The sequence below is a fragment of the Camelus bactrianus genome, chromosome 30, assembly GCF_048773025.1.
Source record: "Camelus bactrianus isolate YW-2024 breed Bactrian camel chromosome 30, ASM4877302v1, whole genome shotgun sequence".
Taxonomy (NCBI): Eukaryota; Metazoa; Chordata; class Mammalia; order Artiodactyla; family Camelidae; genus Camelus; species Camelus bactrianus.
In genome coordinates this window covers 10,342,591-10,367,824 of record NC_133568.1, presented here as the reverse complement: position 1 = coordinate 10,367,824, position 25,234 = coordinate 10,342,591, and the positions used below count along the sequence as shown (strand labels likewise).

The following is a 25,234-nucleotide window of genomic DNA, read 5'->3' as shown; positions in this document are numbered from 1 at the left end:
CCCAGGGTCCACTGGGTGGTGTAGTGGGTTGAACTATGTCCCCTGCACACCGACTCCAGTCACACACTGAAGTCCTAGGCCCCAGTACCTTGGGATGACCTGATTTGGAAACAGGGTTGTTGCAGATGTAATGAGTTAAGATGAGGACATAATGAATCGGGGTGGGCCCCTAGTGCAATATGCTTGGCGTTCTTATAAAAAGAACACCATGTAAAGACTGGAGTTATGCTTCCACAAGCCAAGAAGATACCAGAAGCTGAGAGGCCAGGAGCAAGTCCCTCTCCAGCACCTTCAGAGGGAGCACGGTCCTGCCAACACCTCGATTTTGGGCTTCCAGCCTCCAGAACGAGGAGATAAGAAATTGCTGTTGTTCTAAGCCACAGCCTTTTGGCCCTTTGTTACGGCAGCCCCAGGGAATGAATTCAAGTGGGAGAGGGGGCAAAATCATCTGTGCTCTAAAAAAGGGTTATTTTTCTCACTGTATTTCCTTTGCCAAACTAGAGTTGAATTTGTGAGTTACATGCTCACCAGGTAATTCCACTGTGGTAGCAACCTATTTTTACAGAAGAGGAAGGAGAGGCTTAGTAAAGTCCAGGAAGTTACCCAAGGCCGCCCAACCAGTTGGCAGCAGCCGGTGTCTGCCGCCTCCCAGGCTCACGGTCCCAACTGTGATGTCACTCGGCCTGCATTGCCAGGGCAGAGATGTGGAAGTGGAACCACGGGGTGCATGAGCAGGGTCTTTCCTGTCCTTCCTCTGACCCCATGGTGCCCAGCCACGCACTCTTGGTCCCCAAAAGTGAGGACGTGGCTGAGGGCAAGCCCGACTCGTGCTGGAGCCGCAGCTGGGCGGCCCCGACACTGATCACGGCGCTGGCCACCCGGCCCAGGGATGGAGAGCTGGTGTCACCAGGCACTGGTTTGGATGCCCTCCCATGTCTGCCCTGCAGAGTTCTTGCCCGTGTGAGCTTGCTGTGACCTCTGACATGGCCCTGGCCCCATCGGCAGGCCTCTGGTCCTTTCTCTTGAGGGGATGGGGCCCGTGGCACCAACCTCACCCTGCTTGTCACGACACAGGATGCTGGGGTGAGGCTGTGCTGTGCCTGGTTCCCCTTCAATCCCCCAGGATGAGGTTTAGAAGTGCCCCACAGAGCTCCGTCCCACGGCCGGCAGCTTCACGGAACCCCAGGCCCGCCTTCCCCTCCAGGGAGATTTCCCTGATATTCCCGTGACCTGTGACCTCTGACTACTAACCCCGGACCCGGGTCAGATCCAAATCATCCAGGCCTGACTATCTCAGAGGTCTGTTATCTCTCTCACACACACCTGCTCTTTGCAAAGGGAGAGCGTATCACACAAACATAAGAGATCCCCCCTCCCTGTTGTGCGAAGATCCCTCCGGACTGTGGGAGACCTGGACAAGCAGCAGGAGGAGGGGGTGCGGCCGGGAGATGCAGGAGCTGGAAAGGTGGGCTGAGGATCCGGCCCAGGGGAGGCAGCAGTGGGAGGGGCCCACACCAGTCTCCTGAGACCAGGTATCCCTGTGGCCCCAGCCCTGCCCTCTCCAGGGATCCACCCGTCCACCCCCATCTCTCCTGGAGACTGGAAACCACGGCCCCTTCCTCTGCTTCACAAGGTTGTGTCTGGCCCCATCTGTCACTCCCAAGAATGCTTTGAAATACATGGAGACTAATGGCTTCCTTCTCTCCAGAAAATTCCAGATGACCCAGAGTGGAGAGCCCTGTGAACAGGGGCTCAGAAGAACTGGACATTGGTTCTGCTGTGCCCACTGGGCAAGCCCAGGGAGCTGGAGCCCCGCAGAGGGAGGACAGACTTGGGCTAAGCCAGCTGGGACTCCCTGGGCCCCCGTCTCCAGCCCGACTTGGGGAGACATCCCGAGGGCGGACGGTATGCAGCAAACACTTGGCAACTTAAGGGGCCATAAAAATATCAAGTACAGCTCCTCTGACAATAAGTTAGTCTCAATAGTGGAGCCTTCCTCTTGCTGGCGTCATGTTTTTTCATAGCTTCTAAGAAGTTATCCTACCAAGCTCCACGTGGGCAGGATGTGCGGGTCACGTCCAAGCTGAAACAAACAGGTAATGTTTCTAAAATTCCTGGAATCTCTAGGCTGCACGGCTATTCAGGGAAGCCGACCTGTTTCAGAAAGAAAGTGGGTGGAGGGGGCGGGCGGGTGGGCTAACCCATGTTTAAATTCATGATTTTCTAATTTTTCTTTTAATTTATTTTTGTTTTAATCAGCAGAGACCCTTTTAAAAACAATACCTCAGCTGGAACCCCAATATAAAAACACAGATAAAAGTAGACGGGGAAGAGAGGCAGGGGCTGCCTCTGAGCCATCAACACCCACCCCTCCCCTCCAGCAGCCCCCGACCTGCTCCCTGGACGTGAACTCACACTCCACCCACTCTGAAAGCATGGGTGAACTGGACATTCTTTCAGAAGAGGGGGCTAACTGAGGCTCTCTGGACAGGGTTTAATGGAGCCTAGCTCACGAATATTTAGCCCGTGGCTGTCTTCGGGGTGCCAGCCCACGGCAGTCATCCAGCAGCAGGGGTCTGTGTCTGCACAGACCTGCGGCCTTCCTTGGATGCATTAAGCTAATAAAACCCATCCCTCCTTTTCAAGTTGGGCGTCTCACTGTCACAGACAAATGTCCTGACTAATAAACCTCACACACCCTTTAGGCAACCTGGGCCCCAGCTCTGCTGCCAAACTTGGATATCACTGGGCAGTTAGTTATCTCATCCAGCCCTCTTCTCCCTCTTGTGGAAAATAAGGATGAAAATGTTTGCTTTTCCTATCTCCTGCATCATGACTGCTTAAGCCTTCCTTTGATATGAGCCAATGAATTTCCCTTTTTATCTTTTAAAATATATTTTGACTTGGGTTTCAAAAAAGTCCTAAGTGATGCAGCACGCTACAACTTCAGGTGTTGTGCCGGCTGATCTTGGTATATCCACGAAGTCCTGGAAAGCACTCGGGACCGCCCTGCGCCCTCCCGCCCGTAGCCATGTCAGGGAGGATCCGCGGAGCAACGTCAAACACAAATGACATCTCCTTGATGATTTTTGAATGAACAGGAAAAAATAGGTGAGAACACTGATGCAAAGGACAGGCCTATAAACCAATAGAAAAATGTGAGAGAACTGTTTCTATGTTACATGATGTAGAATGTGGAGGAAACAATTACTACAATGTGGCGTTTTCAACCATTGTCAGTTTCCCATTTGCAATCAGGGTGTGTGTTTGTGTGTGTAGGGAGGGTATGCACTGTAACTCTGTGTCAATGACCAAATGGGACTAAGTGGCTCAAGGTCTCATCCAGGTGACAAGCCCGGGAACAAGAGGCCAGAAGGATGCAGGCCATCTGGGCTCATGGTGGTGTCCCTGCTGCCCACTGACATAGGGACATGAGAACGGAACTGAGGCAGACAGATGCTCCCCACTCCCCTAATGAGGGGCGTTTCCTGGACGGGCTGCTGACCTGAAAAAGGCAACACCTTCCTGCTGCTGCAGACCAGAGGCAGGAAGATGCTCTAGAAAGGCAAGAGCTCCAAGTGGCCACGGGAAAGGCACAGTGTTTGCTCTGCAGCCTCTGGAAAAATTGCATGAGCAAGACTGGACACATGCGGCCTGAATCCTGGTCTCTAACTAATGGTGTGTCCATGACAGATAAGACCCAAGTCCTGGAAAAGCCCATAAAGCAATTTCGAAGAGAAGACAAAAGAAAAACCAAGAGAAGACAAAGCAATTCTCATACTCTGGTCTCTAAGGAGAAGTGACAGTCCTGAGACGCAGGCGAGTTGTGAATAGTTTTACGTACCTGGGGAAGTTCAAAGACCATCTTGGGAACAGAAGCAACAGTGGATGGAAGAGGAGGGACGACTCTGCAGCAGTCAGGGGGATGCCCAATGCGGGCTGTGACGACACTGTATGTCATGGATACAGAAAAACCAGATTCTGCCTGTGTCCTAAAGCAGGCCACAGGCTGCCAGGAGGACAGACACAGAAGTGATTTCATTACTCCAGACCGAGGGAAGTCACATGGGGGACACCCAAGGTTCAAGGAGCGTGTGGAGGAAGCGATGCCCAGCAACTAGTTGCTGGCAGGCTCTGAAGTTAACAGAAGCAGAATCAGAAAGGCGAGGGCCTCAGCAGAAGTCACTCGGTCGCATGTTTTGATGGTTTTGCTCTTGCCTCTCCTGAATGCACTCTGGTGTGGCTCATTACACAGACTGGCCGTAGCCAGGATTCAGTAAGTGCAAGGGCATCCGTGGGCCATGGGGAAGAACCCACTGCCCCAAACACCTCTACCAGAGATGCTGAGATCCCGAGGTGAGTTTGGCTGAGCGGAGACACCGCTGAGGCCTCCTGTGAGTGAATGGGTCCATCACTCTCCTGCCCCCTGCACTGCTGGGCTAAGGCTGGCTGGTCTGAGGACACGGGGGGATGGGGAAGGGGGCCATGACAAAGGAGCACCTAAGAGCAGCAGGGCGCCCGTCCCAGAGTCTGCACAGCCAGCCTCAGGTTCTTGAAGCAACTCAGATTTGGGGCTGCCTGGCAGGGATCGGAGTCAATTGGTTTGGTTTAAAAGCCATCACTGCCACCTACTGTGGGAGCCTGGATAGATACCCACCCTACCTATGCTTCTATTTTCCTCATCTATGAAATGGCAATAATAAGAATTTTAACAATTTCAGGGGGAGGGTATAGCTCAAATGGTTGAGCACATGCTTGGCATGCATGAAGTCCTGGTACTTCTACTAAAAATAAGTAGATAAAATAAAATACCTCCCCACAAACAAAACAAAACCACCCCCCCCCCAAAAAAAAGAAAGAAAAAAGAATTACACCAACTTCAGAGGTCTATCACGGGAATAAGTGAGATTATCTGACATAGGATTGGCGGCAGAGATGATTTCCCCACTGCCCGTCCTTCCCCCCACCCTCTGCACACCCCTACGCCCCTCTTCCTTTTTCGGGCACAGTCTGTGGAATCACAGGCCCGAGACGCCCACCCCATCTGCACCTGGAGGCCCTGCACCAGGAAAGCCCGCCGCCTCTTAACTTCCCATCCACGTCCCTCATGAACCTGCCGGGAAGCTGCAGCCCAAACCCCCAGCAGTGCCATCCTAGAATGTGGCCATTCTGTGCCCATCAAACAACCACTTCCTGAGCTCCCTGGCTTTGTCCAGAACCCTGTCGGGGACAAAAGTGCAGCTTGCTGCAACACTTCAGCCTCCTCCACACAGTTATTCAACTCCTGCCCACTCCCAGCCCTGTCTAGATCCTTGCTTATCACCCCCTCATCTCATCGCAGGCCCCCAGCAAAGTGGGTGCTAGAAGAGAGGGAGCTTCTGGAAGTTCTGAAGGCCAAGGGAAGGGTCTGTGAACCCACTCTGGGCAGAACATCACCCCAGCACCCTGAAGACCCCAGGCCAGGACTGCATCCTCTGAAGGTGAGCTGCTCCCAACTTGAGAGAAACGGTGAATGAAACACTGAGTCAGAGCATCCCGGCCAGGGATGCTGGGCTCCGGGTGGCTCACAGGGTATCAAAGAGGCTGAGACAAAACACAGACGGCAGTGCAGGGAGAGAGAGGGGAGGGAGAGGCTGACCGAGAACCCACAGGGGTAGGGGCAGTGCTGGTGCTGGAGACAAGAGGGCTAAAACGTGGTCCCTCCCTCCAGGCACCGATCTCGCTTTAATTCATTCACCCAGCACATCTTCACTGAGCTTTCCAAGGGGCCAGGAGCTAATGTACGTGCTGCAGATAGGCTGGTGGTTGAGCCATAGATTAAGGGCTTCTGCTCTACAAGGGGGACGCGATTGTCAATAGGATGCAGCTAAAAAGAAAGGGATAATTTAAACAGAGACAAGAGCTCTGGGGGTAAAGAGAGTAATGCTCTCAAGTGGAGGATCAGAAATGGCCTAAGAGACTGACATTTGCGCCAAATGAGAATGACCAGGTGGACCGATCAGGAGCAATTCAAGGCTGAAACCAACATTTGGAATTTCAGAAAGCAGTAAACTTGAAATTAAAAAATGGGCAGTTGTTATTTTTTCACTCTGCCTAATGACATCCTGTCCACTCCCACCATCATTTCATAAAGGACACAATTTTAAAATAAAAGATGGGCCTTTATGGGGATTAACTTCAACTCTATAAAAAGTCACCACACTCTCCTGTCAGACGCCCTTTTCAGAGTCTGTCAGGTGCTTGTCTGCTTTACTCAAATTCATCCTCATATATTTGGAAAGAAAGAAAACTTAAAATACTATGTGAGACACATGTCCTCTACGAGAGAGCACACAGTATACATTGCTGCATCCACTGCCCGGGGTATATACTCCCAACCAAGCATTCTGAACTTCATGGGCAATTTAAGGGGCTTTCAAGAGCAATTTTGTTTATCAATGGTCATGTTCACTTGGGCCTAATCCCCAAGCAAAATGTGAACTTATCATTTTTCTCATTTTGCCAAAGACCAGCGGAAAAACCTCTGGCTTACCTGCATTGGCCTAAGTCATGGACCTCAGTAGCGACCATTGCCTTCTCAGTATGAAAGTCAGGGACTCGTGGTGGGAGGAGGGCATAGCTCAGTGGTAGAGCACATGCTTAGCATGCATGAGGTCCTGGGTTCAATCCCCAGTGCCTCCAACAAATTAAGCAAACAAACAAAAAATGAATTAAAAAAAAATAAACCTAATTACCACCCCCTGAAATTAAAAAAAATAAGAGGAAAAAAAAACGTCAGGGTCTCATGGAATCTAAACATTTTCTCTTTTTGCTAATGGTATTTAATCAAGCCATAATCAGTTTTTGTTTGGTTTTGTTTTTGAAGTGAACACAGGATTTTCCAGTCATTTGCTCATTGACCCTCCATGTCCTGGGCCACCATCCTACCCTCCTTTGGCCATTGACACAAAGGCAATACAATTAGTTTTGTGTCCATGAGGTTTTCAGGGGTGAGTTTTGCATCTTTCTTAATCTCTTTTCTTTTCTTTTTTCCTTTTTTCTGTGGAGGTGCTGGGGATTGAACCCAGGACGTCGTACACGCTAAGCATGTGCTCTACAACTGAGCTATGCCCTCCCCCCTTAATTTCTTTCTTTCTTTCTTTCTTTCTTTCTTTCTTTCTTTCTTTCTTTCTTTCTTTCTTTCTTTCTTTCTTTCTTTCTTTCTTTCTTTCTTTCTTTCTTTCTTCCTTCCTTCCTTCCTTCCTTCCTTCCTTCCTTCCTTCCTTCCTTCCTTCCTTCCTTTCTTTCTTTCTTTCTTTTTTTAGGATGGCGCAATTCCCCACAATGTTGACCTTTGGGAATAGAGTTGCCCTGGACGACCACACGGTCTGGGCTCTGTGTTCATCCCCGGCTTGCACCAGCGGGGCCCAAGGGGTCAGATCCGGGGCTGGGGGGCTGGGCGACTGACCAAGACCCAGGACGTAAGGGCATGACCAGTATTCATGGCTTCACCACAACCTTTCCAACCACTTATGTGGAAGAAGTGATTCTTCAGGTTCATTGCCCCTCTCCTGTGTCAGATCTCAGGACCTCACCTGGTGGGAAAGCTTTAACCTCCGCCTCCCCCACCCCTCATCCCCACCACTGGCCTCGGGAACAGCTTTAAGCATTTATTTATGGAAATGCGGCAGAAGAAGCAGTGGCTGGGGACCTGGAGATCTGGCTCCTGCCCTGGGGGTTGCAGCTCGACCTGAGAACAGCCCCTGGTCTCTAAGGGCTGTCCTCTCCTCCCTGTCCCCGTGTGCTGCCACCTCACCCCCCAACACACATTCCTCATCCCGGCTTTTCCCTCAGCCTGAACGCCTTCCCCAGCTTGTTCACCCTTGAAATCCTGTCTAGCTTTTGCCATTGGCATCAATGCCCTTGTCCTACAAAACTGACGCTAATTCCCACGTGAATTAACCCATTTGGTCACATGGTACATTGAACAGCATGCCGTCCTGGTGTCTAAATAAACTAGGTAGTTGCTTACAATCTTGCCTCCCCAACCATGCTATAAACTTTCAGGGGCTCAGGGGCCATGCTTCCTACACGTTCTGTAGGCCCCATAGTGCCCTGGATACCACAGTCCTCCATAGTTACTTGTTAGATGAAAACTTAAGATGACTGACAGCCCTGCATGGACCAGAGCTGGGCCATCCCCAGTCTATCCACTGTGGACTAGCAGCATTCACAGGTGACCCAGGGGCCCAGGGCCTACAGACTGTGGCCCTCAACCAGGCATAATCTCCCGTGTTGCAAGAAGCCAGGATGCTCCACCGCCTCATTGGCCCTCAACAGCAACCATGAGGCTCAGTGCTTCGTGACTGCAACTTTCCTGCAGCGAAATGGAAATGCTATTGAAGGCACAGATCCCCCTAGTCCTTGGTTACACTGCAAGCCCCCTGAGCACCAAGGTGCTCACTCCCTGACCTGCACTAGAACAACACCGGGGATGCTCGGCACCTCCCCCGCCCCAATCAACTCCACAGCCTTCTAGGTTGTAACAAGTGTCTCATTGTTGTCAAGGAAGCCAGCCCTACATGCAAGGCCAGAGGCAAGTCCCGCCAGGCAGTAGGACTGTTCACTTCCCTTCTCTGAGCCTCAGTCTCTTCTGCTCTAAAACAGAGAACTTAAACCTGCTTCTGTCATGAGGATTAAATGAGGTGCTGGAAATCAACTGAGATGATGTAAGGAGCACACCTGATTAGTCCTGGAATATAAGTTTGCTGGACTCAAATGGGGAAGTGCTGATGCCCAGGCCAGCCCACAAAGAGAAGGGTCCAAGGGGACCCTAGGTCCTCAGAGCTTAGCCAGACGGGCTGAGAGACGCCATCCTACAGAGGGAGGAGTATGGTCTGGGGACATCACTCAGCTTAACAGAGACCAGGCAGGTGAGACCAGGAGTTCCACTCTGCTGGGGCTGAGGAGTGACCTGGTGGCAGAGTCCAAGGAGGTAGGCATGGTCTCCTCAGGGATTCAAAACAAGGCTTCTCCTGCCCAAGGCAGTTTTAAGGTAAGCTGGCTCACACTGTGACTGGGAGTCAGGCACGGACAGGGAGGTCCCATTCAATGGTCCCTTCTGGGGACGGTCACTGATTTCTGCCCTGGATGTGTGTTCTTTGCCTGGTGTGAAAGCCCTGGGGGGCGGGGGGAGGGGAATTCTAGATGAAAGCTGGGACCACAGCCCAGACAAAGGCAGGAGACTCTGGGGAGGCCTCAGGACCCTACCTTCCTTGTCAGAGCCTTTAATTTCACCTCCAAAATACCATCTTACATGTTGCAGATGTGCAACAAGAATCTTCCACTTGACCGATGACATTGATGGTTGGGGAAGAACGTGTGGGAGGTAGGTTGGACTCTTGGGAAAACCTGCCTTTACCCTCCTTGGCTGTTTACAGCAGGTTCTACCGGCTACCTCCTAGGCCAGCTCAGGGCGGCAAGAAGATAAAGGAGATAGTGAGGCGAGGGCATCCTTAGCTGAGTCCCATGTGGACGAGCTGGCCCAACAATGGGGGGAAGCAAGCCTGCGAAGTCTTTCCTTCCCCTCCAGTCCTGCCCGATAAATATGCTGCCTTCCACTGAGCGAGCAATTCCGTTTTTCTGGAAGGTATTCAAAAAATCTTCTTACCATAGAAGGAACTAAATTATGTCTGCAAGGAGCTATGACAATGATAATAACAGTGTCTGTCACTTACGGAGGCAGGCAGAGTTCAGAGTTTTACATGTATCAACTAATTTAAACCTCACAACAACCCTGAGAGGGAGGCACTATTATTATTCTCTACAGGAGAGGAAAATGAAATAGATTGATAGCAGACCTAAGGAAACACAGTGAGTGTGCACTGGAGCTGGGACATTAACTCAGAGGCTCGGGATGGAACCGTAACACATCGCCCATAAGAGCTGCAGGTCTGAGACCCAGCACCCGTCGCAGGAAGGGCTGATCCAGACATCAGGGGGTTGCAGTCTTTGGCAACAGATCCCCAGGTGCCATCACAGTGGACTTGCACAGCAACATCACAGAGCAGGTACTCACCAAGCATTGGCTGATGGAATGAGAAAAATGAATGAATGAAGCATGGTTTTCAACAAGCCATAGAAGTGGATGACCCACTCATGGCTTTCCCTGGATTCACTCTGCAGACCGTCTCAAGATTGGAAGTATAAATTCACTGGGTGGCTGTCAGTGGACTATGCTTGGGTACCTTGCTTCCTGCCTCCCCCTCCTTCCAAATTAAGTCACTAACAGCGATGCTGCCAAGTTAAAGATTAATATGCTCAGTGTCATGCAAAAATAATGGACGTCCCCGACAAGTGTCTTGTCAAAAATTACAAAGCATAAAGAACATGATCTTACGGAGGTTTCCAATTAAGAAAGACAGGAAATCAGTAGATAGAAATGAGTTCCTGAAAAGCTGCTGGCACACAAGAAATTTTCTGTCCAGAACTGTGTTTTAACTATACTAGGAAATTTTAAGTCCTATTGCAAATATCTTTGGTAAAAGAAATAATTGCCTCCAATTTATTAATTTTTTAAGTGAATCCTTTAAGGACACGGATTGTACCTCTCTCTGACTATAGGAAATGTACCATTTCAGAAATTCAATTACTTGTTCCATTCCCAGAAAGCAGGGCTGACCTTTTGTTGTGTGGATGTGGGCCATTAAGGATTCCCTGCCACATGAAAGTCTTTATGGGCTGTCTTAAATTGGGCAGCCATTGCTTTCGGCCTTCTCACCAGGCACCAGCAGCTCTGATGACCCAGTTGGTATCTATTTCCCTCCAAGTCGCCATAGCAGACAGTGATTTGACCTACTTTCAGGGGCACAGCAGTGGCTAAAGAAGGAATGGAGGGGAACGCAAGCGCCTGGGCACAGGACTTTGAAGCGTGGGCTCTGGTCGAGCCGAGGTCTCATCCCCTCCCTCCTTCCATCTCCAGAGCGTCTGGCTCCTACAGGCCTCCTCCCTGCTCTGCCTCCATTCTCCTCCGACAGGAAAGGTGTCCATTCCTAGCCCAGTCCGCCCAATCTCTTTAATCTATCAGGTTTTGATGTGGGGCCTCCCAGCCCCCCCACCTCACAGCCCATAGGGAAGACAGCGACATCTGCATGGCCCACTGGGGTAACCCAAAGAGGCTGCTTGGGGCCAGGGCTGAGAGAAGGGAGCCATATCTTAGCCCAACCAGGACTTCTTCTCAGCACATCTGTCAGGACACTCCGCTGGCTTTAAGCGTAACTACAAAATTACAAAGAGTCTAAGTGGTTTGAAAAAGTCCCAGCATTTGTGTTGATGCATAAACTGCAGTGAGGGAGGACATGCAGGGTCATCTCTCTAGAGCAAGGCAAACTTCTGTGAACAGCCAGATCATAAATATTTTAAGCTCTGCAGACCATGTAATCTTTGTCACAACTACTTAACTCCACAGCAGAAGCAGCCACAGAAGTGTGGCTGTGTTCTAATAAAACTTTATTGATAGAATCCGGTGGGGGGCTGGATTTGGCCCACGGGCCATGATTTGCAGACACTGCTCTAGAGAAATGTTGGGAGGCCAAGCGCACTTTGCAGCAGTGTGTCTTCGCTCTCTGCACCCTTCCCATGATGCAGCGGTGATTGCCTGAGAGGTGCCCAGTATCCTCACATCTCCCCCTACTGCTATCAGGACCTGCTTTCAAGGAGGCTCTGACAAACTCAATCCCCCCCACCACCCAGTGGGAGAATAAATGGATTGTAACTACATTTCAATCAATAATAACCCTATGTCGGTGGCTCTCAGCCCTGGAGGCTCACTGACAGCCCCCGGGGAGGTTTAAAACCTGATTCCCAGGCCCCACTCCAGAAGCTCTGATGCACGTGGTCAGGGTGCAGCCCAGGAAATGGGGTTTTTAAAAGCTCTTCAGGTGATTCTAAAGAACAGTCAGGTTAACAACCACTGCCTTAAACTAAAAGAGACACACAAAAATTAGTGGCAGTGTTTTTGGAATACGCAAGCCAGGGAGGTAGAACTTGTTTTTCCCCCTCAGGGATGGGGATGGGGATGGGCGGCAGGGGGAACATGTCCAGAGCCCTTGAAACCACACCACCCCGGCAGTCACCTTCTGCCTAAGCTGCTGCCATGCAGGTTTCACCACGCTCTGGCAAGATCCAAGACTTCTTCTCATTTTCGTTTCCATCTTGACATCTCTTATGACTTCCTACTGGCAATATGCACTCTATTAACACTGGTTGATCATCCAAAAAAAAAAGCCCTAATGGCCTGATTCAATTATCAGTCAATCAATTAATCCTCAAAAAAACCCACAATGAAGTCCTGCCTTAGAAGGGATTGCAGTCTGTGTAGGGAGACAAGGTGAACACTGATGAAACTTAGCCATATCCGTGCCATGCAGTCAGGCAGTGGTTCCCGCACTGCACTGCACACAATCACCTGGAGAGATTTAAAAAATCCCAACGCCTCGGATGTATTCCATGCCAACAAAACCAGAACGTCTGAGGGTAGAAGACTGGCATGGGTCTCCTTTAAAACCCTCAGGTGACTCCAATGTGCAGTGAAATTTGGGAAGCATGGTTATAATGTCCTGCTGCTCCAAGTGTGGTCCACGGGCCAACAGCATCAGCGTCACCTGGGAGCTGGTTAGGGATGCAGGAATCAGAGCCTCATCCCAGTCCTAATGAATCAGAATCTGTGTGTTGTATGTTTGCACGTGAAGTGTGAGGACTGCTGCTGTGGGGGCCACGTTCTGAGAAAGAACCGCCTCCAGCACCTCCTCGCAGAGTAGCCCGTGAACACTTCTTAGAGGAAGGGAGAAGCAAGAGATTCTGAGGGACAGGAGATTAGAGGCAGAGAGATGGGAGGACTCGGCGTACAGAAGCCAGGAGGAAGCTGGTCCTTCTGTGTGGTGAGCCAGAAGTAAGGATGAGGGTTCAAAGTGGTTTTTTACAAAAGCAGAAAATTAAATCATTCTTAGTCACACAATTAACAAGCCAAGATTTTTGAAAAGGATAAAAAGACAAGAACACAGGGCTGTCCTGGAGAATTGGAGGCAACAATTAGAGGGTGGTGGATGACAATGGAATGGATGGGGTTATGAAGGAAGATTCCAGAGATGCTGAGTGTCCTGCCAAGGGCTTCAGATTTTGTCTCACAAGCCAGTGGTGAGCTGCGTGTTGCCTCTGGAGTCGTGGATGGAGGTGACTGGAGAGGGGACTGGGCAAAGGCGCTCAGACCATTTCTCGGAAGAGACAGATCAGTAAGAGAAGCAAGCGGGAGGCAGGAAGACTAGATAAGGGGCTAAAACCCAGGCCTGGGGAGAGGAGCACTTGTGAGAAGGGAAGCATGGAGCATCAAGGACGACCTTTCAGGGGAAGGGGCTGGTTACATCTGGTGGGGGTGGAAAAGAGCCACCGAGCGTTCTGAGGTCTCAAGTCTGGGACGCCGGGACTGAACGGAAAGCTAGAACCCCAGGCATTGTCACAATAAGCTCCTCCGGTAAAGCCCCCCAAAAAGTTACCTATGGGAAAATACAAAGGTGTCCAGCAAACAAGACTCCCAGAGGGGAGCCGAGAGGAAGAGCCCAGCTGTACACAGACCCTGGGATTGTCTTCAGCTCCAGCGGGCCGCGAAGACCCAGAGGGGCCCCCGAGCACAATCCTTTGTTTCCAGGCCCCTGGAAGTCAGGCTGATTCCCAGTTGAGCTGGCAAGACCGGGAGCTGGTTCCCACTGCGGGAACAATGGCTGCAGAGTGGACGTTACCACAATTGTTTCCACTGAAGTTATTTCGGGGGAGGTTAGGAAGATTGTCTACTCCGAGACATTTCCTTCACTCGATTCCCTTTATAAAAACACCGAGGGAAGAGGCCGGCATCGCCACCTCCACGCTGCCCTGCTCCCAAGCACGTGCGCAGCGTTACTCAGAAGGCGACTCCCAGCGGGCCTCCGGGAGCCGCCATGTGCAACGCCCATTTCCTGAGGCCCTTGTGGAAGCCCTTGCATCTGACTCATGCCTCGCGGTGTTCAAAGCAGCTCCCCCGTGATCACTGTGCTGGATTCCCACAACAGCCTTCCAAGAGGGCGGCAGGCAGGGCGCAGACCTTATTACCCGCAGCCTAGTTATGAGGAAACGGAGAACTCAAGGATCTTGGTCAAGGCCCTCCAGCTTGGAGGGGGTGGGGCAGTGCAGAATCCCATGGTGGCTCCTAGAGGCTGTCTGTCGGGTCCCGCACACGGTGCGGTGAGCACCAGGGCTGCTGGGAGGGTGTTCACTACCTGTTCACGGTCTACTTACTACCACCACCCCCCCCCCACGCCAGGCACGGGCTCATAGCAGATCAGCCAGGCAAAGGCAGGGGCTGGCCCTTCCACACTCAGGACCCCAGAACCAGTCCAATGCGGCTGTTACACAGAGTGCATGGTGGGGAAAACGTAGGACCTGAGGCTGAAAGGAGAGCAGGGGCTGGGCTGGGGCGGCCTCACATGGCAGAAGCTTGAACCTACGTGTGATGGGGAGGCTGGGAAAGGCTTAAGCACGCAGTAAAATAGCTAGATGCGTCAAAGGGACGTCATGCTGGAGGTGACGTGGGGCACGGGTTTCAGGGGCTGTCACAATGGCCGATGTAGGAATTAGGGAAGTGGCGGAGGGATGGATGAGGAGAGTCTACAGACATTTAAGACGCACATGGACTAGCTTTGGTGAAGGATGGGGGTTGGGACGGAGGACAGAGCATCACATGTGAGAAATACAACTGCAAATACGACACGGTCCCCGCTCTGGAGGAATCCCACACCCTCATAGGACAGATAGAAGATAAATGAACATTATGCAAGGCTGAGTGTGATTAATACCTCTGCCTAGAGGTCACCGCACTAATGTTTTATAAGTTTGGAGCAAGCCCTGGCTAACCTCTTACTTGTCTACGACGCAAACACCTTACAGCAGGGGGAAATGGGATAAATCCTCAACACCTTAGGGCACAGACCTCCTGGCTGGCTGCGCGGCAGATTTACCCAGGCCGCTGCAAATATAACTGATGCCCAGGTCTTGTTGCCCAGAGATTCTGATTTGTCTGTGGTGGGTCCAGGCATGGGTACCTTTTAAGAGCTCCCCAACTAATTCTAACAGGCAGCAGGGTCTGAAAGGGGGGTACATAGCACCTCATTTCAAAGATCTTGAAAAAAGGTCTTCTCAGCTTTATGGAGAGGGGGCCGCAGTCTCACACCACACTGATGCTGTTCTCCTTAGCGACTAACTTTTGAGTCTTTGCCCCGAGGTCTGAGTCATCTCTTCTTGCAGCACAGAGAGGTCCCCCTGCCCAGTTTCCCCGATGACCTAGCAAGGTTCCTCCCCGGCCCCCTGTCCACTGGGTCGGTTTGCTTGACCCTCTATCTTTCACCGGTCAGGTTTCCTCCTCCAGTGCTTGGACATCCTGCCCAACCTGAGCAGCCAGCCTGACCCACGTGGCCGGCCGCCGGTGCTGCCGCCCTTCAGGGTGTCCTGAAAGGACCTCGCTGAGGGGGCGTGATGCATTTCCTTGACCACACCACACACCAGCCTACTGGAACAATGTCCCTTTTCTTGCCGCCAGGAAGGGCCACATAAAGGAACATCTTCTCTTTTGTTGCCAAGCAAATGTTTCTGCTTTGACCTGGAGGGTACCCTTTGAAGCCAAATAATGATCCAGAGGCCACTGAGCTGCCCTAAAGGTCAAGTACTGGAATGAGCTGTTCCCAACATTTTTAGCATGTTGAGAATTGTTTGTGTGTGTGTGTGTGTGTGTGTGTGTGTGTGTGTGTGTGTGTAAGCACTGGGACGGGTAGAAGACGAACAGCTGCCCCTCATGTGAGTAGTCCCTGACCAGTCACCATCCCTTGGCTGGGCCAGGTGGGGTGTACAGGCTGGCACTACGAAGATTCTTCTGTTTTCAGAATGTCTGCTTCTTATGGTCAACTTTGCTGAGGGTCTTTGCAACAAATACCTTACAAAGAATCACATACTACTGACACGCATTATCAAGTATCACTGACGTTTCCATAAGAAGAGTCTTCATGCTGAGTGGATGACCTTTGGCCAGGGCAGGTGAACAAGGAGTTCCACCAGGGTGTCTCGCTCAGGGCTTGGAAGCATCTGGTGAACCTGGCTGCTCTGCAGATCACCTCCGCGCTCAGCCCCTCCTGGTCTGCAGGGCTCTCTCTCCCCGTCACGAGGACCCCTGACCAGCAACAGTCTCCAGGACTCGGCTCATCGACTCTATACTGGGAGGGAGCAGAACTCTGTGCTCAGGGCAGGGACATCTGTCTGGGCCTCAGTTTTCCCAACTGCAAGATGAAAGGAGCTGGACTAGATGACCTGAAGGTACTCTCAGGACCAACACTATAGCATCCTGGAACACTCGATGGCCACGACTCCTTCCTCCTGAAGCAGCAGAGTGAGTCACTCTGCCTTCCCTGCTGTTAGATATTTCTCTCCAAGGGAGGTTCCCTTTAGCTGGGAACGTTCTCAACTCAAAGGCTGGCTTTCTGTGAAATGAATTAGTGGCCTAGGTGTTCAACTCAAGTTTCTGGGTGTGAAACTTGCTTAAAATAAGGAACAGCTGCTGCTCACATGCACCTTGCACAACTCTAGGAGACGGTCCTCTCCGTCATCGTCAATCTGAGCCATTTTTGAGACGTTTAGGTAGAGGTTGTCGCGTGTGCAGAGGAAGGAATGCCGCTCTCTAACTTGCACAAAACGGCAGTCCTGGCTCATGGCAGGGCTAGTCCACGTACAAGTTCTGAAAAGCCATCTTTAGGGGCTAAAAAGGGACTCACAGTCCTGCCCAATACACAGCATTTAGAAGAGACTGGCAAGAGGACGTGACGCAGCGACCCATGTGGGGCATCCAGGGGATGCAGCAGAAAATCCCTGGTTATCAAGGCCCCTGGTGTCCGCTGCGTCCTTCTGTACAAGGCCCTCCATCTTTCTGCGCCTTGGACCTGGTCGGGCTGAGAAGGGGGCCCCCGGGAGCGCTTGGCCTCCGGGAGCTGCCCTTAGCAGCTTACGCAGCCTTGCCTTTCGAGCTTGCATCGGGGGCAGGGGTGGAGAGGCAGCTCTGACTGTGATTTCCTTTCCTTTCTTTTTTTTCCTAATTTCCTCTCTACTGAACATTTTATGTTCAGACACTTCAGTGATGAAGCCTTTTCAAAGACACCTACTGATGCTGATCCCTAGTGAAACTCGAGAATGAATTATTAACCAGATGTCCTGTGAGCCTCATGCAAGGACCCATCATTAGAATTCATCAGAAATGAAACTGCAGTGCATTTGGGAACGGCAGTGGCCCACGGAACCTGACCCCCAGCTCTGTCACCAGATTCACTGCGCGGTCCTGGGTGCAGGCGGGGGGGCTGGGGGGCTTAGTTTCCTGGTTGAGCACGATGTATTTAGAATGCTTTCCTCATGGTTTCGCATGCTGCCTAGGTGATCTCCAAGACGGATGCGCAGGGAGAGATTTCAACTTTTGCTCCACTGCCCAACACTGCCTGTTCCTCACGCTGGGCACTCGGGTGAGGCAGTCAGGTGGCCCGTGTTCTCTCCAGCTGGTCCCACTCTTGGTGTCCCCTACTCCTGAGCTTGCCCTAATCTGACCCTTTTTGTGCCACCAGCCCCAGCTTTATCCTGCACATGGCAGCCCGAGGTGACAGCTCGTCAACAGGATGAATCCTTGCCAGTGATCAGCTGGCAATGCCGCATTTCCAGGTAATAGAATGTACCCAGAGTTCCTGTCCTTCAGGGCTTTAAGTTCCTCCGAGGAGGAGCAGCTGACAGAGCCGCAGAGAACAGCCCTTGGCGAGCCAGCCACGGCTGGCTCTTTCGGGAGCTGCCCTTTATCACTTGGGTGCAAAGTGTGATGCAGGAAAACCTGCCCCGCCTGCCCTAAAAGGCATCCTTGCCTATTTCAACATTTCCAGAAATGAGTAGGAACTCCTAAGTAAGGAGATTAAAGCCACTAGAAGTTCTGCACAAATGGTTTTCAGGAACTGCAGAATGCGTGCATTATTGAAACGCAAACTGGCCAGAGGCAGGGACGGCCTGTACTTCATATGAGGCTTTCTAGAACCAGCCTACCATTGCGGGTGGGTGGGAGCCCTCGTTCTTGGTCAGAGGGGAGAGGCCCAGGCAGTTCCACAGCAGAAAGGCCAGACCTGGTGAACTGTAGGTTTTCGGGGGCAACTGTGAGAGGCTATGTTGCCCTGCCCTTTGCACACTGCCAGCTCACACATCTGCTCTGGCATCTTAGCAACTGTTCCATGGCTCTGTGACTTACTGAGCTCCAACCACGGGCCCAGCCCTGTCCTAGGTGTGGCACTGGGCACGGACCCTGCCCCCGGGACCCTGGATGCTTGTTGGGAAAACGTCTTTCCCACCAGAAGGGGTCAGGTGCAAAGCTAGGCGGGGTGTGGCTGGGATCCTGAATAGCTGGGCAATAGAGCGTATCCCTGAGTCCTGGAGGGCGCTGACCCTAGTGGCTCTTGGCTCTCGTGTGGGAGTGAGCACCTCTATAAGGTCTGAATCCAAGCAGATTTTCCCAGGCCCCAAAGACAGCTGATATGTGTGTGTCCCCTCCTGGAGTAACCTATTTATTGGCAGGTATTATTCAGGTACATCTTGCTGCCCCCTCTGTATTCTAACCCCAGTGACAACATATCCAGGGCCTCAGCCACAGGCCAGTCCTCCTGCCTGGATCAGAGGACAGATCACTTCACCCCTCTACTCCCAGACACAAATGTCTGCTTCCACCTCTGCTCACGTTAAGCTCAGTGTCTCCTACAGTGCCCTCCCTCTTTCCCTGATGATTTAAATCCAGCCAAATTAGACTTCTGACTTGACATAGTGGATTGACCAAGTGTGCTTACTTCAACTCCCCCTCTCTCATTAATTCTAAAAAATTATAAACCTACAAAAGCACAGAGAATCAGGAAAGATTTCAACACATTTAGGGAGGACAGAAAGTGAACGGAGGAATAGCATGCAGCTTAGCAGAGAGGGATGTTGACAAGAAATGTGCTGACTCAGCCTGCAGATTTCCAGGGAGCTGAGTTTGGAGGTATCAGGTACCACAAAGGGCAGGGTTCAGGGCTAGGAGGGAACAGTCTGAATACAGGACTCCCCAAATCTCCTTCTGCACCCAACACAGCCATGCACCTATGCATCAGTCCCTGTCCTCAGGCAAAAGATTTCATTTTACAGAGAAGCTAAGTAAGAGAAGCTCTGACCTGGGGATACAGGCTCTCAGAAAATGAGAGAGAGAAAAACGGGTCAAAGACAAAGGGATTCAGTAGCCACGAGTGCACGCAGCACCTGGCTCTGGGTTTCTACAAACCGACCGCTAAAAAGTACCAGGCTCCGTGGATAGTGATGGATTCCAGAATTGGGCAGAGAAAGTACTTAATAAGCCTGGAGCAACTTCTTCTGCCAGCAAGTAAGGAAGTGCTCAAAGAATAATCAGAATATTTCAGAAATACCCAGACATGAGTCTACAGAGGCTCCCATTTGTCAAATCTGGGACAATTAGAACATCAAAATAAGCAATGATAGTAGTAGATTATAATCCCTAGCGTAACAAAAATCTATAAACCAACTCACAGAAATAAATAGAGGAAGAAGGAAATACCGTCCTTAGAGTAGAAAGCCAACTAAAATCTGTATATGAAATTAGAGAAGTTACCATTTGCCAACGATTCTGACGATATTTCAGGCCAGCATCATCAGTGAATGCTAAAACTAGTGGGTAAAAATATTATCAGAAACAGTGTAATTGCAGAGTCTCAAACACCTCTCTGTAAGATATTTATTCATTACAAAGGGAAACACAGTAACTGTGTCCTGGTGAGGCCTCGAAGCTACCACCTGAACAGGTGGTCACTGTTACGTCTCCAAGGCCACACCTTGTGCCTCCTGGTATGAGGCACCGAAGGACACAACACATGATTCAATCATGAGGAAACAGCCGACAAACCCAAACAGATGGACATTCTACAAAATAACTGGCCTGTAACCTTCCAAAAAAGTCAAGGTCATAAAAGACAAAGGAAGATCAAGCTAACATGACAATTAAAGGCAAAGTGTGATCTTGTGTTGAGTTCTAAACCAGAAAAGAAAAAAAAAACCCTCTTTCTTTAGCTATAAAGGGTATCGGTGGGACAACTGGCAAAATCTAAATAAGAGCTGAAGATGACATAACCACTCTATCAATGTTCACTTTGATGGTGAAACTCTGGTTATGTAAGAGAATGTCCTTTTTTTTTTTTTTTTTTAAGGAAAACACACTGAAATATTTTTTAGGGATAAAGTGGTACATATCCACAATTTATTCTTCCAACCATCAAGAAAATAATAAGAAAATTATGTAGGGAGGCTGTTAAAGCAAGCATGGTCAAATGTTAACACCGGGGGAACCCGCTGAAGGGTGTACGGAAATTCTTTGTATCTTATTTTTGCAACTTTCCTGTTGCTCTGAATGTCTTTCAGAATAAAAAGAAACATAAAGCAGGATGTAATAATGAAGTAATACTCTGACTGAAAATTTTACTAAAAATTTGATAGAACTATCTTGAGAAGATGGAAGACAGCAAAATTCGTATCTACCGTAATGGGAAATCAGCAGATAATGTTTAAATTCAATATAGCTAAAAAGAGCAGTGTAAGAATAGTATACGAGATAACAGAAATATTAGCTACTTTATATATAATTAGAAATATGGTGGCACACCAGAAAAACAAGGGGAAAAAAAGTAGCTGCTCTGAGAAATGGAACTGGTGATTGCGGAAGAATGAGGCAGGAAGTTGCTATTTTCTGTTAGAGGCCTTTTAGAATTATTTCGTTTTTGGTATTTTTTTTTTTAGTGTTATTTAGCATTTTAAAAGTATTAATTATGTAGCATTATTTAATTTTTAGTATTTTTAAAAGTGTTATTTAAGTATATAATTTGTGTAAACTACAGACATGTACTACTTTTGAAAAAACTGGATAGATGGATCTAATTCGTTGGGGCCCACCTCCCCAGGAAGGCAGGAAGGCTCTCCAGCCTGAATCCCACCTGATACCAACAGGTTTGAGTGAACTGGTACTTAATCCAAGCCACAGGATGTACGAGGTGGAAATGTTGCCAGAGACCACTGGCTCTGACACTCACTCTGGAGATGAGGACGTGGAGGCAGAGGGTGAGCCACATTGGGCTGTCGGAGGCTATCACACCCCGCCTGACACCGCAGCACCTCACTTAGTGGGACGCCAAGTCCATGCAGCAGCAGCAGCCGCTCCACATAGAACACGTGGGCTGATAGCCTTGGGCCTCGTGGGACAACTGGGGACCAGAACCCTCCACGCTGCCGGCCCTCAGCATCCCTGTGCCTGTCCCAAAAGAGCATGGGGCCCCTACTCACCTCTCCCTGGATCCCTGCCAGGCGGACAGGCCTCTAGGACCCAAGAGAAACACGCTCCAAGACATAAGCAGCAACATGCTAAATTAAATTCCCCATCAGTAACGAGAAACTCAAGATTGGTGAACTCTGAGGAGTGAGAGAAGCCTGGGGATGTGGAAAAAGGGGAGGGAACAGAGCTGCATAATGGCCCCACCGTGTGACTGGGGAGGCAGAACTTCTTCCTGAACCCTCCAGGAGGTAGGTGCCAGGAGGAAAAGTGAGGGTCCTTTAGGAACACAAGAATGTATGTAATGCTATAATAATCGAATGAGGTCTTTCCTCTGGAGGCACCCCAAGAGGGGGTGAAGAGGGTACAGCGCTGGGCCCAAAAGGATGGCAGAGCCTCCTCTCCTGTTTCATAGGAAGTGGGACAGCGAGGCTCAGAGGCAGGACACAATTGCCTGTCCCTGGGCCAGGGCTCTGTCCTCATCAGCCCTCTGCTCCAAGAGTCAGAACACTGAACCTCAGTGGGAAAGGCCGGAACAGTTTTCTGGACAGATCTCAATGTTCAGCTTTGCCATCGTCTGTTTAGCTAGGCCTGCAACTACGTTACTGTTATTATTTATAGTCTATTTAACATCAACTTTTGATTATTCCCTTTGTAGACAGAAGTTAGTGTTTGTTTTTTATCTCCAGGTCAGCTTCCTCTTGCCACTAACTATGCCTCAGGGTCACTGCCGGCTGCTGGCAGAGGTTCTGCACTCAGGGACAAACTCCCTTCACCATCAGCTGCTGTCCAGCACACCGAGGGTGACAGGTCGGCTACACACACAGCAGTGTGATCCAAAGAGAAGGGACAGAGTGACGAGCCCAGGGCTTCCCAGCCATCTCTAAACAAAAGCTGCCTCCACGTCTCCACCCCAGGTGGTGGCTCCGATCACCTGCACATGTACAGTGTCACTGGGGGCCCTGCTGAGAGTTCTGACCTTTATGGCAAGGTAATGAGCCCCCGTAGGGGCTGACAGGTCCTCCACCTGGGTGTGGCCAGTGACAGGAGGAGGCATGTCGTTCCCAAATCACTCAACCCTTTGCAAACCCACAGACTTAGTTGCCAAATAGGGCAAGACTCTTTATCCTCCATTTGAGCAAAATAATGATAAAGAACAAATAAACAACCAAAAATTTTGTCAGCAAATAGAAGGGGATAGGTGATGTCAATTACCAGCAAAATTATCAAGAAATTATTAAGACAGGCAACAACACTGAGCCATAAACATTAAACTGGCTAAGAAGCTGGACCTTACTTGTTCCCAGCACTAGAAGAAATGCTGATTAGTTAGCTAGCACTAAGATAGCTACCACATTGCAATGGAAATGTATCAAGTCACTATGCTGTACACCTTAACCTTACACAATGCTGTATGTCAAATTGGCTCAATTTTTAAAAAAGAGAAAAAAAAATTAAGAGCCAGTTGCCTGCAAGTGGTCCTTAGGCACTGGCTCTCACCTGGAGGGCTTGCTAAAACACAGATCACTGGGCCCTACCCCTAGGCTTGGGGGTTCCGTAGGAGTGAACTTGCATTTCTAACCAGTTCCCGAGTGATACTGAGCGATACTGATGCTGCTGGTCTGAGGACCACACACTTTGAAAACCAGTGTCCTGAGGGTTGCAAGGGGGAGTAAGATATTTTTAGCCTCCAGGATTTGGAGTGTGTGTTGTGGGGAGAGGAGCTTACGTGCAGGAGAGACACCTGGACACCTCAGTGATGTGGAGGGCAGCCCTTCTGTAAGGATACATTAAACACAGGATGAGCCCAGGAGAAGCAAAAATGAAGTGTGTTACCAGGGAGGGCTGCACAGATAAGGTGCCTTTCGAGGAGTCATTGAAGAGCAGGTATGTGGCAGGTGGGCAAATGTAGCAGGAAGGCATTTAAGGCAGGGGACCAGTGCTGCTGGATGAGGGCCCGTCAGCTAGTCACAAGGCTAGAGCACAGGGCAGGGGCTGGCAGGAGCCTGGGAGGCCAGCAGGCACCAGGGACAAAGGAAAGGCCGGGGGTTTCCCACAGGCCTCGGGAACCACTGAAGGCTTTCTAAGCAGGGCAACAGGAAGTTTGGTAAAGCTTTTCCCTTGCTGGGTCTGAGTCTCCTTGCCCATGTCATAGGGTGATGAGCAGACGGTCTGGGAAGGCCTTTTCCAGCCCTGACATGCTGTGATTCCATGGGTGCAGGGGACAGGGTGGGGTGTCATCCAGGCAGTGGCCTCACCCTGCCAGCAACTCCTTGCAAAGCACAGGGAACCAATGGCCACTCACACATGCTTGGTCTGTCTGTCCATCTGCTGCCTCCAGGACCCTGGCCAGCCTGGGAAGTGGAGGCAGATGACTGGAGGTGTCACACACGTCGCTAATCTCTCCTGGGCCCGTCCCCCCTCCCCCCTGGCTGTGCAGAGCCAAGCAGCCTGGGACTGTGCAGCGGCTCACAATGGAAGGAAGAGGGTGTAGGAGGGAGGTCCCCGGGCTGACCCTGGTATTGTTCTTGGGCCAGAAGAAAGCTTCCTCCCGCCTGGCCGCTGCAATGCTAGAAACGACGCCGGCCGGCCAGTGAGAGTCAGGACGCGTCCTGGGGGTGGGGGGCACCCGCCGTCGGGGCGGCCTGGGAGCCGGGGCTCATTCACAAACGCCTGATGGAGAGCACGTAGCCCTGCCCGCCCCCCGCCCCCTCTGCCCCGGGCTGGCGGCTGCTCCCAGAAAGGAGCTGGGGTAAACAAAAATAACCGGGTTGTCCGCCCCCAGCTCACTGCCGCCAGGAAGAAGAACGCGACAGAAATGGCATACTGGCTAATAAAGGAATAATGGATGCTTCACACCCTCAGCAACACCTTCCTCTTCCCCAGCCGTGGCTGCTCCTTCCAATGGCCAAGGACGGAGCAGGAAGGTGCTGGACCAGGGTGCAGCCTTGTTTAACCAGGACCGGTCCAAGTCACCAGGGCATCCCCAAGACGGCAGGGGTGTCACATCAGTCCTGGAAGCTGCTCTAGGAACAGAGGGTGGGCTGCGGGCAAGGTGACCCCTCTCACCTTGGGTTTGGAGGCCTCTCCCGGCAGGACCGTTGTGTCACTGGGGAGGGTGTGTGCAGGAGGGTGGACCTGCCTCTGAGCATCACTAGCTTCGGGTCTGCTCTCAGCACTGGGTGCCTGGCACCGCTGCTGGTATGCCTGTCCCGAGCCCAAGCCATTCTGGAACAGGGTGGGGCTGGGCGGCTCTTCTTGTCTGAGATGCCCTGGGCCCTGAGATGTCCTGAGAGAGGCTGTCTTCAGTCTGGCCTCATTTGGGCCCACTACTCGCCCCCCTCACCCTAAATGCCCCCCTCATCTGACTGACCAAGCCCTCTGGTGCCCCTCAAAGGATCTAGGGTACGGTCTGGCCCAAAGCAGGGCATGGACCAGATGACCTCTCTACTGGGGGCCAGTCCTATTTTTCAGGGATGCTGGCCTGTCCCTAACAAGGAAACTAAACTTCCTTCCCGGTCACTGTGGGAAGATGTGTACAATCCTTGGAACTCCTTAGAGGTCCCAGGAAGAGAGAATAAGGACTGGCCAGGCCCGAGGACTTGGCCCTTCGCTTCCTAAACCTTCCTTCTATTATACACTTCTTTGCTCAAGAACATTCAGTTGAGTACCTGTTTGGTCGAACCCCAAGGCTTCAAGCACTTGCCCCAACTGCTCTCTCTGCTTATAGAAATGTCCCTTCAGAACCCCCGGGCTCCCTCATTCTCTGCTGGCTCCACTTCTTCTGGACTCGCTCGCTCACTTCTGCAA

The 25,234-nt window shown here is 51.1% G+C and overlaps 1 protein-coding gene and 1 non-coding gene across 10 annotated transcripts in view; one reads left to right on the top strand and one right to left on the bottom strand.

Moving 5' to 3' along the window:
- CTIF (cap binding complex dependent translation initiation factor) overlaps positions 1–25,234 on the bottom strand; it is a 283,059-nt gene that overhangs the window by 136,962 nt on the left and 120,863 nt on the right. The window lies entirely within an intron of this gene.
- TRNAA-AGC (transfer RNA alanine (anticodon AGC)) lies at positions 6,609–6,681 on the top strand. The gene has a single exon. It is a non-coding gene; the product is annotated as a tRNA-Ala (tRNA).